This window comes from Notolabrus celidotus, chromosome 24 (assembly GCF_009762535.1).
Source record: "Notolabrus celidotus isolate fNotCel1 chromosome 24, fNotCel1.pri, whole genome shotgun sequence".
NCBI classification, from domain to species: domain Eukaryota; kingdom Metazoa; phylum Chordata; class Actinopteri; order Labriformes; family Labridae; genus Notolabrus; species Notolabrus celidotus.
In genome coordinates this window covers 10296022-10312288 of record NC_048295.1, presented here as the reverse complement: position 1 = coordinate 10312288, position 16267 = coordinate 10296022, and the positions used below count along the sequence as shown (strand labels likewise).

Here is a 16267-nt window from a genome sequence, read left to right as displayed (position 1 = left end):
CACAGTGCAGTGAATGCATCACGGTTATTCAGTGTTCAGTTGACATTTAATGTGTTTGAAATGTGCAGCAGAAGTTGTCTTCATGCTCTGTTGACTCTGCTTTGAGCTGGTAGGTTGTTCCAACGTCTTTAAGCTCCGCCTACCTCTCACCCTGCGACATGATTGGCTGTTCAATTCCATCTTCTCCGTCTGTCTAGCGCCCCCTCCCTTTCCAGTGATTGGGGGGTGTAATTTCAGGTTTAAACATATCAAATTTTTATGAAACATTTGTTTTATTTACATTGAGAAAAACTATATCCCTATAATTATCGTTATCCAATCACAGCCCAGCCCTAGCGTAGAGGCTGAATCCCCATGTGCACCCTCTGGATTCTTGTACAGTACAATCTGTTCCCGATAACAACTCAAGCTCCCCAGTCCTGTAAGTAATGAGCCCGTTCAACAGCAGATAACACAATACACGCCTGTTGTTCAAACCCTGAGCAGTCACCAAGCTTCAGTTTGCTTGCTAAGCGATATTTTTAGCATTCATTTATTGCTGCATTGCGGTTGAACCATGTTGAACGCAGCCCAGCAAAGGGGTTGACTCAGAGCGCACTGTGTGCAAGGTCAGGAAACATGAAAATAAGGCTGTGACACCTTGTTGGCCTGAGTTTGAGTTGCTATTAAAAGTCTTATTTTTTGGAGTGTATTCAGTAAGTGTTCATATATCAGAACTACTCTTACCATCTTTTAGGAAATTGGGAAATCCACTTTTGACCCGCTCTCTTGGCCCTCCTATTTCCTGGCAGGCTGCCTCACAAAAACATGAAGTGCTGTAGGATTCTAAAAAACGGTGGGTTCAGTGAAAATTGGACATTATTCACACGCTGGGGCCTTAGACTGACCTCTGGAAAATATGTCAGACAGCTGTCAGCTGTAAAACCTGCCTCAACCCACCGGGGTGAGGGGTGAGGGATGCTTCTCAGCCCTGCAGCGGCAATCACAAATTTAGCCTGACATAAACAGACGGCTTTTACATCACGAACCTTTCCAAGATCCTGTAGTTTTGGATCGTAGACCCTGAAGCGACCTGCGAGATGGGAAAATCAGAACCCCGTGAACCATAAATCACATGACAAATAAAACATCTGAAATAAAAGGGAAAGACTTTGTGCTTCAGGAGCAGAAAAAAAAAGTACAAAAGCAGCAAACTGACTTGGCAGGTGATTGATATTGACCAGCCTCCATTGAAAAAGTCAGCAAACCTGAAACTAAAAAGAGTTGGAAAAGCATCAAATAGGGATTCTTAGAAGCCTGGAGTGACCTTGTTACAGAGCTGACAGCACGCCAGGAAAGTAGACACCGCTAAGCCTTTTGTGTTCTGCCTGCTCCCCTTTTGAACCGCTCTTAAACTTCTTGTTAAGAAGCTGTTTGGGTGTGTGGAGGGAGGAGGACAGTGTCACTGTAATTAGTGAAGTGACTGAGAGATAATCAGCAGGAAAGAGACATCAGTGGAGTGTAGAGGTGGTGAAAGTGCGCTCATCTTTTTGTACTAACTGGGCTTCAACTTTCAAAACCACCAAAGAATGTTCTCCAGCATCCCCAAGTGTGCTGCCTTGCTTTTATCTTTGATGCAACTAAGCAGCAACCTCCAGTCTTAAAAAATAAGGCCAAAGAACTCTAGAACTCTACCAAACATGCAGGCCTGCTCAGCGTACCTAAAGTCTCTAAAAGTAGCATGGGAGGTAGACTTCAGATATCAGGCCCCTCTCCTTTGGAATCATGTACCAGTCAGGGTCCAGGAGGCAGACACCCTCTCTATACTTTTAAGAGTAGGCTTCAAACTTTCCCTTTTGATAAAGCTTATAGTTAGAGCTGGATCAAGCTTGGACCAGGTCTTAGTTATGCTGCTATAGGCTTAGACTGACACACTGGGATCCTATCTCACTTCCTACCGTCACTTTAACTCTCCATAGACCTCTCTGGAGTCTGGAGGTTTGCTGCAGGTCAGATCTGATGTAGGTTCAGCTGGTACAAGCTTTAAGAGTAGGCTTCAAACTTTCCTTTTTGATAAAGCTTATAGTTAGAGCTGGATCAAGCTTGGACCAGGTCTTAGTTATGCTGCTATAGGCTTAGTCTGACACACTGGGATCCTATCTCACTTCCTACCGTCACTTTAACTCTCCATAGACCTCTCTGGAGTCTGGAGGTTTGCTGCAGGTCAGATCTGATGTAGGTTCAGCTGGTACAAGCTTTAAGAGTAGGCTTCAAACTTTCCTTTTTGATAAAACTTATAGTTAGAGCTGGATCAAGCTTGGACCAGGTCTTAGTTATGCTGCTATAGGCTTAGACTCACACATTGGGATCCTATCTCACTTCCTACCGTCTTTTTAACTCTCCATAGACCTCTCTGGAGTCTGGAGGTTTGCTGCAGGTCAGATCTGATGTAGGTTCAGCTGGTACAAGCTTGTCACAAAGGGAAAAGAGGAGATGTTTCCTTCTGCAGAACAGCTGAGCAGACTGATAATAAAAGAAGTGTGTAAGGATTAAAAGTCTGGTCCCCCTGCAGGCCAGCTGGATGTTTATTTCCAGTTCATCTCTTTGACTCACCCTGATTTCCGAAATTCATTTGATGGCACGACTCGCAAACACACGAAAGAATCAAAGCAAAACACGTGTGTGTGTGTGTGTGTGTGTGTGTGTGTGTCCTCCTTTACGGTTTACCAACACTGATATCAGACTTGTTGTTTGCACAGCTTGAGTGATGTGGCACCAAAGTGACCTACAAAACAGCCGTGGTGGGGCCATAAATCACATTGGGTCTGGAATTAATCACTGTGCAGAGGACATCTTCTGCCACCGCCGTCCTCTCACAATCACTCTGCTGAAGAACGCACACTCCCCTCCCCCCTTAGAGCCGTCTCTCCGTCAGCCGCCGAAAGCGACCGTGGATGTGTCTCCAGAGGGAGGAGGGAAGAGTGAGGCGTCCTTTCCTGCACTCGTTTAAAACGCAGGTTAAAGTTTATAGAGTCGTGCGTGCCAGCGACGGAGACGCTCTCCAGCGGCGACAATGACGACTTTGTTTTGTCGAGCTCAACCTCAAGACCGCTTTTTATTTCCCAGCCTTCACCCCATGGCGCCACCATTATGATTACTGTCAGTTTTATTCCAGGATGCAGTCTATAGGGAGCGCGGTGAGAGCGAGGCAGGGTGAGGAGGAGGAGAACATGCGCTTGATTTATGAGACGACGCACGCAGCGGGGATCCAATCAACGGTACATTGGATGCCAACGCCGAGTCGAGTCGGCGTGGGGCGACTCCTTTCAAGGGCAGCTGCTGTCACGTTCAAAGACACACATGTTGCCTGTTGTCTTCCAATCTAACACTGGAACCCACAGCGCCTTCAATAACTACAGCCCTGTCATGACAACTTACCAGACAATGACTGTGAGGCGGTTTGAGGTTTTTAAAACGCACTGCCGCTTAGCAACACTTGCGTGACGGCTTAGCAAAACAAGAGATGGCCTTCACGTCTGAATGCTCCCTGTGAGTCAACACTCCACTGTTCCCCCTCTTAAGCATGGATCTGGATGCAGGAATCACACCCCCTTTATTTCATTCGAGTCATGCAAAAGAAAAGGAGCGATTTCTCACCCTCCTAATGGGAACGCTCTTAATTCAAAGTAGTCACAACACCTCGACGCTTTGCAAATGGGAAGACATTTGATCCGCAGGTTATTTAACAGCCGACTTACTTAATTATTGGCGTGCCATTACACACGTGAGGTGTCGCAAGAGAGTGCTGCAACCTTTTAACTACACTTGAGGGTCGATTTGCGAAGTCGAAAGCCTCCTTTATTGCACTTAAAGCTCCAGAAGTTCACTGAAAGACACGATTTTCAGGTCGTACTTGCTCCAAAACATGACAAAAGCTGCAATTCACAAAATAACTTAATAGTTGGAGTCACAGCTTCACCTTTAATTCAAAATGTGGTCGTGCAATTGAAGTTTTTCACACAAATTCAGGTGAAAAGTTTCTAAAAAGACAAGAAATGACACCAAAACTGTTGAATAGTTAAATCCAACGGGTACAATTAAAGCTGTAACGATGCCGTCCAATCAGACGTCTTCAAAGTCATCATTGGGGGTCTGACAGGAGAATAGATCCCTCCTTACTTATACATGTGTACCAAAACTTCTTTTCATACCACGCTCTTATTTACTTTCAAAATTGGCTTTTTAGAATGGGTCTGCCTCCCGGACCCTGACTGGTACATGATTCCAAAGGAGAGGTGCCTGATATCTGAAGTCTACCTCCCATACTACTTTTAGAGACTTTAGGTACGACGAGCAGGCCTGCATGTTGGGAGCGTAGTGTTCTAGATCATCAGGTTTTAACTTAATTCTGTTCTGGTAACCAAACAACTTTAATTTTAAATCTATGACATCATTCTTGTAATATTACGACCGTTTATCTCATAAATTTGCAACTTTAATCTCTTAAAAATACGACATTGTTCTGATAAATGTGCAACTTTATCTCTCAAAACTTAATTTAAAAAAATTTGCCATTTAGTTTTCATAAGTTAAAATTTTCTGAACATTTTCCAGCTTTGTTTTTTGTAATATTGTGACTTTGTCCTTCTAATTTTATCATGTTTTTTCTTGTAAGAACTTGGGAACTCTTATCTTGGACCTTGAAATAACCCAATTGCAGAAGTCCCGCCCTTACTTGATTCTGATTGGTCGGTGATCAAGAAGTCACATTGATGAACTCGGCGGTGTACCAATAGTTGAACTGTTTTCAACTGAGAGCGCCAATCACATTGAGTTGAATAGAAAACAGGCCCTGGCAGTGGACACGCCCCCTAATTTGGCCCTCATCCTCTGTCATACAGCACAGAGCCCTCCCTTCTTCTTCATTATGTCATTGAAGTCAGGTGAAATTAATTCAGCTGACTCTCCTGATCATCATTTTTGAAGTAGCATCCCAAAAACTGACACTCAGAGTCGACATGTTTAAAAACCAACCCTCCAAACATCATTGCTCCACAACAACAAGAGAAATACTTCTAAACTGAGAATAATCAAAGTGCTCACTCACCTTTACCCTGCTGGTTTCTGGGGTGAAATTATCAACCAATTAGCAGGAATCTGATGAGAACTGTCAGCAAAAGGTAATGGAAACGAGACCCAGGTTAACGATCGCAGTTTACGACTTAATAACATCGTGATGCTAATAGACACAAACAGCCTGGCGTCATTTGGGGCGATTGGGCTCGATGCAGGGGATGATTACAGGAATTTATCAAGTGCTGTTTAAACTCTTACATAATGATGGAATTATCCTTTACTCTGACTTTCTTTCAATATAAGGTGGGAACCAATCAGTGTTAGGATGGTGTTTGCAGATTTCTGGCATCTGGATTTAAGATCTGCACATTTTTTAACTCTTGCCGTTTGAATAGTCTCGTTACGTCTCAAGAGGAAGATCTTCTGCAGATGCATGAGCGTACCTTGAGTATTCTGATTCTAAAGCACTTTGGAAAAGTAGGCTGAAATCAATACCACGCGAGGTTGATCTCAAGCTTTGAGTTCGACCTCTTCTTAAAAAAGTGCGGCCTGTAGGATGATGAAGAGAGCGCCGCGAGAGGGATAAAGAGTCAGTCTGCGGGCCTCCGCTCTCTCCATTGAGCCGACAAACGCGCAAGGTTGTTTATTTTGGCGTTATTTGAAAGCGCCGCGCCTTGTCGAGCTATAAGCTAACCAAGGTCAAACACTCTCGGGTGAGATGAGAAAGAAATGTGTCGAGGAAAGAAGAAGGGAATAGGATTACCGACGGCTACAGCCACAGGCAGAAATCTCAAACCGCTTCAGAACCATGGAGAGAGAAGCTTTGCAACCTTACTTAAATCAACTTCAGGGTGACTAATCTGAACATTGGAATCCTTTGAATGCACAATGAAGCAGGTAAGACAAAGTACAACCCCAAACAAGCCCCCTCCTGTCGTCTGATTGATGGCATTCCCAATAATCCGCTGTTTGTTGTCATCCTCCCTCAATCCAGAGAAGCTGCCGTGGGTTTTTCTTCCCTTATTAGCGAGTGGATACAAATATGAAGACTAGTTATTCTTCCCCTCCTCCCCAGAAACTAAATGAAGATCATTCTCCCCGAATGAGAGCCACATGCCCTCTCTGACCACACCAACCAACGACCAGAAAAATAACCCAGAAAACCGCAGAGCAATTTTCTCCAGCCACCTGAGTCTGCAGCGCCAGAGGATTTCACAATAGGGGAATAAACAGGAGTTATTTCTGCATCTAAAAATACACAGCTTTCAGTTTCTCAGAAATTAGACCTGATATTGGACAGTAAGGACAGTGAGTCACTCAGTCCTACTTAGACTGAAATATCCAGACTAATAAATTGGTTTGCGATCCATTTTGGAACATTCGGGTTCACCAAAGTTCAGTTCCATTCTTGTTTGCTGAAGAAATCAAATCAAAATGTGAAATTTAGATCTTCCAATCAATGGTTCATTGCAAATATCTTGTTCTGTTTTAATCATTACTGAAACAAGTAGTATGGGAGGTAGAGCCTTCAGTTATGAGGCCTATCTCCTTTGGAATCATCTACCAGTCAGGGTCCGGGAGGCAGACACCCTCTCTACTTTTAAGAGTAGGCTTCACACTTTCCTTTTTGATAAAGCTTATAGTTAGAGCTGGATCAGGCTTGGACCAGGTCTTAGTTATGCTGCTATAGGCTTAGACTGTCTCTCCCTCTCTCTCCTCTCTCTTCCTGTCTCATTAAAGTTACTAACCATAGACCTTTCTGGAGTCCCTGAGCTCCCTTGTCTCCTAGGTTCCTCTGAACAGCTACAGCTACTACTACTCGTCTCATCACTATCACCTCTCCCTCTCTCTCTTATTCTCCTCTATCCATCTTTCCAGACCCAACTCGGTCTCATCAGATGGCTGTCTAACATGAGTCTGGTCCTGCTCGAGGTTTCTGCCTGTTAAAGGAAGTTTGTCCTCGCCGCTATATACTGTGAGGTGCAATGCTCATGGTGGATTAAGGTGGGGTAAGACTGAGTCTTGTGTGTCTCAGATGGACAAAGTGAAATGTGCAGGAGTCCTGGGTGGAGCCTAGATTGAAAGCTACATACAGCTGCTGTGGCAGAATAGCTGAGTCACCAATGCTGCCTCCATCAGTCTACAAACTTGGCTGATTATGTTACCTTGATTACATATGCATGATAATCTTAACATGCTAGCTTTGTAGCTTTCCCCAGTTTAGTTCAGTGTTGGGAAAGTTGTGCTTTGAGATATATGCTCTCTTCTTTCCCCCCTTTTAGAATCATTAAAGCCGCAGTGATCGATCTGTTTGGTCCTCTTCTGTTATAGATGCAAGTTTGCATAAGGAAGAAAAATATTCAGGTGTGTGTCTGCAATACATAATTAGGTTGTTCTGTATGTTCTATGCAATATGCTCTTAAGTAAATGGGGTCATTTAGGTCGCTGGAATACCGTGTACCCTGCAGCCACTGTAATGGAGTTCCCTCTGCTCTATGCATGTCTCAAACCCATTAATAATCCACACTCATAGCCTGCTCTGGATACAGGACTGATTTATTTTGTGATTCTGAGTCACGACGCATTCAGCAAAGAGGACGGCTGTGAAGAGAAAGCATTCAGGCCCGAGACCTGAGAAGCCTGAGTATCTCCCTCACCCCCCTCCTTCCTTCCCTTCCCTTCTTTCTCTTTTCCCTTTAAGCTGACTAGCAGCTGTTTGTTTGACCAAGCAGGAGACCGGCGCTGGCTTGCAGTTGGCTTCATTAACATTGTCCGCAAACCTCAAATGTGATTGCATAATGTATACAGAGTGGAAACAAGGTCAGACATGCATGGAGACGCTCCTCCTTTTACTTCAGTATTCATAAAAGAAGAGATTCACTCCAGCCGGTGCACATTTGAATGTGAGTGTAATGTGAAGTATTTAATTAATGATTTGGGAATTAAAGTCAGAATATTTAAGATAGCGTTAAAACCCTCGCATGAATGCTTTCCACACTTTGAAACACTTTGCTACGAGCGTTTATTTCACCCACAGTGGAACATAAAAGTTGGACATCCTACATTCCAGCTGTAAAATCTCCAAATTCAGTGGTATAATTGTTTCACCGACATCCTCGCATCAAGTGTCTCTCTGTGTGAGTTTCAGTAAAAAGCACATGCCTTGACTTCCCCGCGTCACACACACGCCGAGGAAGACGGGGAGATTCTCCAAGTTCAGTGATCATTATCTCAGTCCACGATTCAATGACAAAGTGAGACGGTGACTTGAAACTTTATCTCTGTTCATCCATTTTTTACTCTCAAAGTTGGAGGACAGCTTAGAGTTATGAGGGAAAATGTCTGATTTAACTTCAGCTTAAGTTATAATAGGAGTGTTATTCCTCTCTCTGGGAGAACACCAATGGAATCCAGGTTTGAATGAACACACAGGAGTGACGTTATTGGTAATGGTCCAAAATTGGAGGGAATTCTGAGCTACAGAACTGCAGTCAAAGCCAATGTTTACATGCAAGTATGAGCGTTGGTTGAACGGTGCCAACACCTGACGATTTAGAGTATCTGAATTTAACTCATCGGGTAATTTGCGACTGCAAGGAGGCGAAATCGGCTTTTCTGTCGGTCCTGGAAGCGTCAACACAGCTTAGACTCGGCGAATCTCCAAGTGACCTAAATTAGGGGGAAGTGTAAAGTCAGAAATGATCAGGAGCACATGCAAAAGTGTCAAACAAATGCAATGGTTGGAAATAGGAATATATATATATATATCGTCACTTTAATACCTCTTTGGTCATCAGTGTAACCGGTAGAAAATACAGAGAGGTGACAGTATTCTACCTGGAAGATGGCGCTGGTAGAAGCAAGTGTCCACTTCCCTAATCATGCTAGATACCAAGCGAGACGGACTAGCCTAGAGGCACCACTTTTCAACTCTTGCAGTCAATAAAAAACAGTGGTACAATATTTATTAAAGTGAAATTACTTGAATTTAAGACAACAAGAATTTGAACTACGCTAGCATAGGCAGACCTCAACTACCATACAGGTAGCTAGCATGGTGGCGATTACAGAAGCTCCTAGAAAGAGCTGCTCAGCTGCACAGAAACTGCACTTTGCTTCACACTGGAGCGCAGAGCCCCCCAAAAACATGCAGTGTCTTAAATACTGGTTGCACTTATATTCTGGACTTTACAGATGATAGAAATCCCCCAAATTCACTTTTATAGGAAGCAACTGTTCAAGAAAAATGCAACAAATCAAGACATGCACGCAGAAGTTCTCCAAGCCAGTAGGGGTGCTAAGTGGAACAAGTTTATGACAGAATCTTAAATTCACTCAGGAATTGGAATAGCACAGTGGTTCTTAGCTAACCCACACTCTGAATTCAGAGCGTGACAGCTAGTAGAGTCAGCTAATAGTATTGCTAACTGTGTACCTCGTTAAGTGCTCAAACTTGAGCCCCAAGGTTGGATAAGGTCTGATTAAAACAAGTACACTAACTAATCTTCTTCAGTCTCTTCCATCTATAATAAAATGTTATAATATAGAAGGCTAATTCTGCTGTGTTGCTGTAGCTTAGCATGCTACATTTCTCTAGGGGTTAGCTTAAAGATAGTAACACTTAATCTAACACAGAAGAACTGCTAGCTTAGCCACAATGTTTCACATGTAGCTTGCTCAACACATCTGATAAGAATGTCAAATTAAACTTTTGAGCAACTTTGAGATAAACTGATATCTGGACTGCTCTCTGAACTGTGGAATTTAAATTTTCAGCCAAACCTGAAACTTTAGCACCACATGATATAAAAAAAAAAAATAGAACCTGACCTGTTGCTCTATTGATTTCCTGCCTGTAAGAGCCTCAATCCAAAACTCAAAAAAATTTGGCTTGGCTTGAATCCAATTTGGGCTACGTTTCAACACAAATTAGCAGAACTCTTTAAAAGTTTTACTCCTTTTTTTTTTAAGAGTAAACTCCATCTTTAAAAAGCAGCATCAGTAAATCATTGAAAAGCACATATTTTCCCAGAAAGAGGACATGGCTGTGTGAGATGCATGAACCGACCCCTGCGTCAGTGTTTCCGCCTCAAACTGAGACAGCTTTGGTCTTGGTTGTGACCTGACTGTATAACTATGTGCATGAAATAACAGAGTGTGCTCACACATGTAAGTTATGCAAGCTGTCCCTCAAACAAACATGGTTTTGTCTTATTGTTTGAGCTGAAGTAATACTCTTTGTCATGTTTTGGATGAAAAATAAACCCCCCAGAAGGGCAGACAGGGTGAGGTCAGCGACTGCATCAGAAACAAGCAGATGCTGGAGTAAGCCTGGTTGCTCTTCCCTTTAGGCGAACCATATAATTGGAGCTACATTACAAGCCTGCCTCCACACTGCATACTGAAGCCAACTTGTACACACAGTCAGAAAACACTGAGTGCAAAACTAACCCCAGAAAGTTCCAGATATATATGTGTCTGCCTCTGTAATGAGTTTAAGCAGACTTTGCTGCTGAAGGACTGCAAATCCTTGAAGACTTGAGAAGGAGTCAATCATAATGGAAACCAAACCTGAACTCTGCCCTTCTGAGGTTTCCCTTCTGAGGCTTCTCACCAAAGAAGTATCCGTCGTAGAGTATTTTGAAGCCAATTATTAGGAGGTTTTGTTGGAACATGACACATCTGTTGCCTTTAGACTGAATCAATGTGAAGTAAATGAGTCCCTTTGGAGGTTGAGATAATTAAGAACGTCAATCCAGATCGCTTTTTTTGGAGGTTGAGTGAACTGGAGTGAACTAGACTCTGGTTTCAAAAGTTGATTCAATGCAGAGGAGTTGTACACCTGCCAGTACGGGGTGGCTGGTAGTCCTGGTAGAGCTGGCACGCCATGTACAGATGCTATAGTCCTTGTTGCACTGGTTCTACGATTGATTGCATGATTTAGTGCATCATTCCTCTCTCTCTTTCCATATTTCTGTCTCTCTCAAGCCGTCCTATCAAACTAAAAATACAAATCTGCTCGACATGGTGTTGCCGAAAAGTTGGAACATGCACACCCTCATCCGACGGAGATTGACGAATGAGTGACATCATGTTGGTGTCAACTGAAGTGGTTCGGGCAGCTGATAAGGATGCCTCCCAGATGCCTCCCTTTAGAGGTGTTCCGGACGCGTCCAACTGGGAGAAGGCTGCGGGGAAGACCCAGATCGCCTCAGGATTCCCCAGGTGGAGCTAGAAAGTGTTCCCGGGGAGAGGGATGTCTGGGTCAATTTGCTTGGACTGGTACCTCCGCAAGACCCCGGATAAGCGGACGAAAATGGATGGATGGATGTTAAAGAAAGTTCAGGAAGCACAGCACTACAGCGTGACCTACTTCAGAAATCCAAGATGGCCATTGCAAAGGGGATTCTACCTCTTCCTTTTATTCCAGGGACCAGAGAGCAAGCGCAGGAAGAAGTGGTGAGTTATTACCCTGCCATCTCAAGACCTCCCTGCCTCCTCATTTGCAGTCTTCTAATCAAATCACAAAGGCACAATTCGGGGTTTGAACTCCAACTCCAAACGGCTTCACGATAGGAACCCTTCCAGCTCTTGGGATCTTTGTCATATCACAAGCCTGCACATTCAATGGCACAATCCCAAGCCACGCTATTGATAGTGTTTGAAGCGTTAGAAGAGGACAGAGAGAGTAGTTATCTTTAATATCACCAGTGTCTTCTTTTTTTCTGAGTGTGCGACTCGCATCAAAGGAGATCTGAAGCAAACAACCGCATCCAGGAGGATTTTCTCTTCCCTCTTTGGCAAAGATCATCACACTCTAACGGCATCCGTCTACTCAAGGCCAGCAGACAAGAGGGTGGGGGGGGAGGAAGAGGGAAGAGGCCTGAAATTGAATTTAGTCCTCCAACAGTCTTTTGAGAGTTATTGCCTCCCAGAGAATTTGATGCTGTGAGTATGTACAACCGGCTGTTCCCGTTTAATAACAGCCGAGCAGGATTCGCCGGCGATATTTTTACCCGCATTCTATGTTTGATCCTTTTGTTGCTGGTGTCATTTGGTGAAAAAGGACCACAAAAAAATGGGGCATTTTTTGTGTCAAAGGAAGGAGAAGAAAAAGGACTGAAAGCCATGTCAGCAAATGATAAGCCTGCTGCGACGTTGTCCCGCCTACGTTGATGCCTAACACCATCCAAGCATCCTTTCTCTTCCCAAAGGATGCAGTAATAGCCTGAATTGTTCATTTTGTCAGAATAAGGAATTAAAAAAAGCACCTGACAATCCCATTGTGGAGCTTTCACCTCCTGTAAGGCCATGTGGCAAAAAAAAAACCCAGCTCTGCAACGTCTGCTGCTAAATCCGAAAGCAGCCTTTTCTGCCCCTGTGGAAGTAACTGGATTCAGCCTCGTCACAGCTAATCCTATCCCCTGAGCTCAAAGTATCATTAAAGAGGCCAAAATAACAAGTGGACACGGCCAAGAGTGAAATACAGGGCTGTGCTGTGATTGCAGAGCTTCAAACGTGTTCGAAGCAGGCGGTGAAAATGGACGAGCGGGGTAGTTCTTGCAGGAGACAGTCACTTTATTTTCACCAATGTTGCATCAAGCGACTGCATGAGGAAGAGTGTATTTTAAGATGTACATTCAGGCTGGATTAACTCAAATACCTTAAGGTTTCTGGTATGCAATTTCAGTCTGAATGCAGAGCGCATTACAGCCGGCTGAGTGGAAAGTGAATCTCCAAACTCCGAGTGAGGGATTGAGGTTATAACCCGGACCTCCACGCCTGCTATTGGGAACCTTTAGCGAACTAAACAGTGTGATTGCAGTCTGGGTGAAGATTCTGTCTCGTCGTGCCGGCCTCCAGGGCAGCAGAGGTGACTGTATTTGCAGGAGGAAGAACATCAATATTCATATTACACAGAAAATTGGGGACCTCTGGTGAAAATGAAGCGGCGGTTCACATTCAGATCTCGAAGCGACTTGTCTACCTCTTTGTGCGACACCGTCTGGCATCCGCCTGGTAGCGATTTAATGAGGGTGCTTAACAAGAAAAGTGTTTATGAAAAACACAATATATCATCCAGTGTCTGACCCGGGGAGTGAACTGGAGCGCCGCAGTCTTGAGTCATTCCCGTCTTCTCCATGAACCTCTGGCTCTTTGCTGCTGCTATTGCTGCTGCTGCTTTCGACAGTGATGGATTGAGGCTGTGACCCAGTGATGGACTTCCACTGCGGCTGTCCGTGGGGGGTCTCTCGCTGGAGCCAAGCTGTGTGTGTGTGACTTAGTCCTGGTGTGAGATCAAGTCACCCCGTGTCTGCCTCTCTGGGGGGAAAGGGAATTCAAATACAATCTGGGCAATGCAGGATGTTGGAGTTTGATGTGATTCAGTGAGTGGCAGTTCAATTTTGGAGCTCTGATGTCTTGGACGTCGATCTCTCTTTTTCGTCTTTGTTTTTCCTGCAAATCGAACAAATGTAGCGTAGCTTGGACACAACAAACACTGATGGTCCCTTTAAGACTAAAGCGTCTACCTCTGAGTTCAAGACTCATTTCTATCTATTTACCCTTCAATCCATGGATTCAACACATTCAGACTTTAAGCCTTTCAAACAGAAGTATTTTAAAAACAACCTCCCAAGGTTTTTCTGAGAAACTGCTCCGAATATCAACATAGACTCAAATATTTACTTCATTTAGCTCCCAGACTCTGTCGCCGATGGAGACCTGAATTGAATATCTTCTAAAAGCTTTAACCCTGCTGGTCTTGAACTGTAAATCGTTGCTTTTGCACTTAAAGTCCATTAGCATTTTTTGAATAAGTCCTCAATAAACAACAAAAAGCACAGAGAATGATTTCATTTCTTAGACTGTGTAGCAGATACAGACATGAACTGCTGAATACTTGAGACCTTACATTCTTCAGCTGTAAAATCTGTAAACACAAAAAAAATAAGTCACATTTTACTCGCCCGGTGACATGTGGAGAAAAAAAGCAGTAAATGCACTACACCTCCAGACCAGTAGAGGGCAGTAAAACAAAGACGAATGCCATTCATCACAGATGAGTCCATAGAAGCAGACGGACAGGCAGGTATCATTATGAGCAACACAACAGTTAGCCTGTTAGCATGAAGAGACTCAGCTGGTGCTGTTTTAGATGGTGCTATATTAAAAAGCCGTGGCAGAGATCGGCCGGTGTTTTGGTTTAAACAGCGACCATGTTAACTGGAGACTCTCAGCCGGATGCATCCCTCATTAAATATCTGATGAGGATATTTAGAAATCGTAATAAAAACTCAACTAGTTTGCATTCCCAGGAACTCCCTCTGTGTTTCAACAGCTGTGTGAACTCCACAAACACTGACACGTTCAGCTGAAGGTGTCCAGTTTACAGGGTCACTTTTAAAACCGGAACACCGGGAGAGACGCATTCTAAATCAAGAGAATCACAGCTTCTTCTTTTGAGAAGTACACACACATACAAACAAGATAAGAGAAATCAAGTGTGTGGAAAATCCCCCCCTCCTTTCTGGCTCTCCCTGGCCTGCTCACCTGCTGCCTGAGTGGGAGGAGCTCCAGAGCTCATAAAGGACAGCCAGCTCACCTGTGTGAGCCCTTTTGTGAGAACAATGGAGCTGGTTGCTGGCTGTATATCCTCAATCTCCACAACTGAGCAGCTGTGTCTTTGAGCTGTGAGTTCTCCTTTATTTAAAGTGTGTAGTGTCTTAGTTTGCCTTATTTACAGTTGTTAGTCTGTTGGAAGGAATAACTCTCATGATGTATGTAACAGACCAAACCAGTTGAAACAGTCATGATAAATATTCTTTGGACTGGAAGCTCGTCTCATAGTCCTCTGTCCTTGCAGACAGCCCATTGAGTTGGTCAATCCACATTACACTAGCACCCTTACCCATACTATATTTGTCAAGTGAATCACAGATGTGATGCAGTTAATCTACCAATTGCAGCATTGCAGGTCCTGCCCCCTGAAAGTCCTTTGAAAAGTACTACCCCCCTAACATCTACCCCTGAACTAAATTTAGACCCTAGGTCCACCGGTTGAAAAACGCCTTATATCAAAGAAAAATAGAAACTGGGTTTGGCTTTTTCAGACCCACACCATGCCTCCCCCCTTCTCTCTCTCCCTCGATGGACTTTACAATTCACCAAGCACTGCACTCACATTTCATCCACAGACAAACTGCTCTGTCTCCAAAAGGGCTTTTGGAGAGATTACATATCTTTCCTTTCATAAAGATGCCATTAGTGTCTGGGGAGTAATGGGAGCCACTAATTTGATAGTCTGACCTTAAGCTATTCATCAGCTCAGAGGGAAGAGAAGAATAGATGATGCGGGAGATCACATTATAATTTGGCTACAGGATCCAATAGTCTAATGACAGCATTAAGTCAAACAGCTGCAAAGAAAATGTTTAGAGATGCACGGGGACAAAAAGGGGAACATAGCAAGGCTGAACATCGCCATCGAATCCATCTGATGGTCCAACTCCACAGCGGGGAGCAGATATAATATTCACACAATCGCATAAACAGGGAGACGTCCTTGTCATTGTTTCTGCTTGGCCCTTAAGCAGCTCTTAAAAGTCACAGTAAAGAATGATAATTGTTTCTCCAGAGGATGCGCGAAGGAGGGAGGCACACTGGATTGTTGTGTTGTTTTTTATGTCGCCGTACACACCAAGGTTGTTCCCTCTCAAATGAAAACAATACAAGGCCGAGTCGGGGTTTAAGAGGGCGATCATTCCCATGCTTAAGCAAACTGTGGACGCAGGTGTTGTTCCAGAGGTCAGGGGGATGCAGTGGTTACAAATCTGGACACGCATCCCAGCAAATAGATGAATAATTGAGGGCAGTTAGCCAATTCCACCCTGGTTTGGATCCTTGGGACAGTTTTGCAGCATTAAGGAGGGGACAAGGCAAACGAGGTTAAGAGCAAGGCGCAAGGCGATGAGTGGTGGATAAGAGAGAGTGTCTGCAAAGTGAAGATGGTTTTGTTTGCAGATGTTGGGATTGATATTCTCTTTGTTGCATGCAGACTGTCTCTTCTAACCTCTGTGGTTTCTTGTTCCAGTAGATCCATACACCGAACTCTGGACCGCCGGACAGCTGGAGTCATGTGACCGAGGTTTCCCAGCTGTAATCACTGAATCAAGGACTCTCCTCCTCCTCCTCCTCCTCATCCATGTTGTCT

General features: G+C 44.1%; 1 long non-coding RNA gene across 3 annotated transcripts in view; it reads left to right on the top strand.

Moving 5' to 3' along the window:
* Nucleotides 1–16256, top strand: part of LOC117808066 — a 60240-nt gene extending 43984 nt beyond the window's left edge. For all 3 annotated transcript variants that reach the window (XR_004630122.1, XR_004630121.1, XR_004630123.1), the window contains one exon: nucleotides 16148–16256. This is a non-coding gene — a long non-coding RNA (uncharacterized LOC117808066). The remainder of the gene's footprint in view (nucleotides 1–16147) is intronic.
* The last annotated feature ends 11 nt before the right edge of the window (nucleotides 16257–16267 follow it).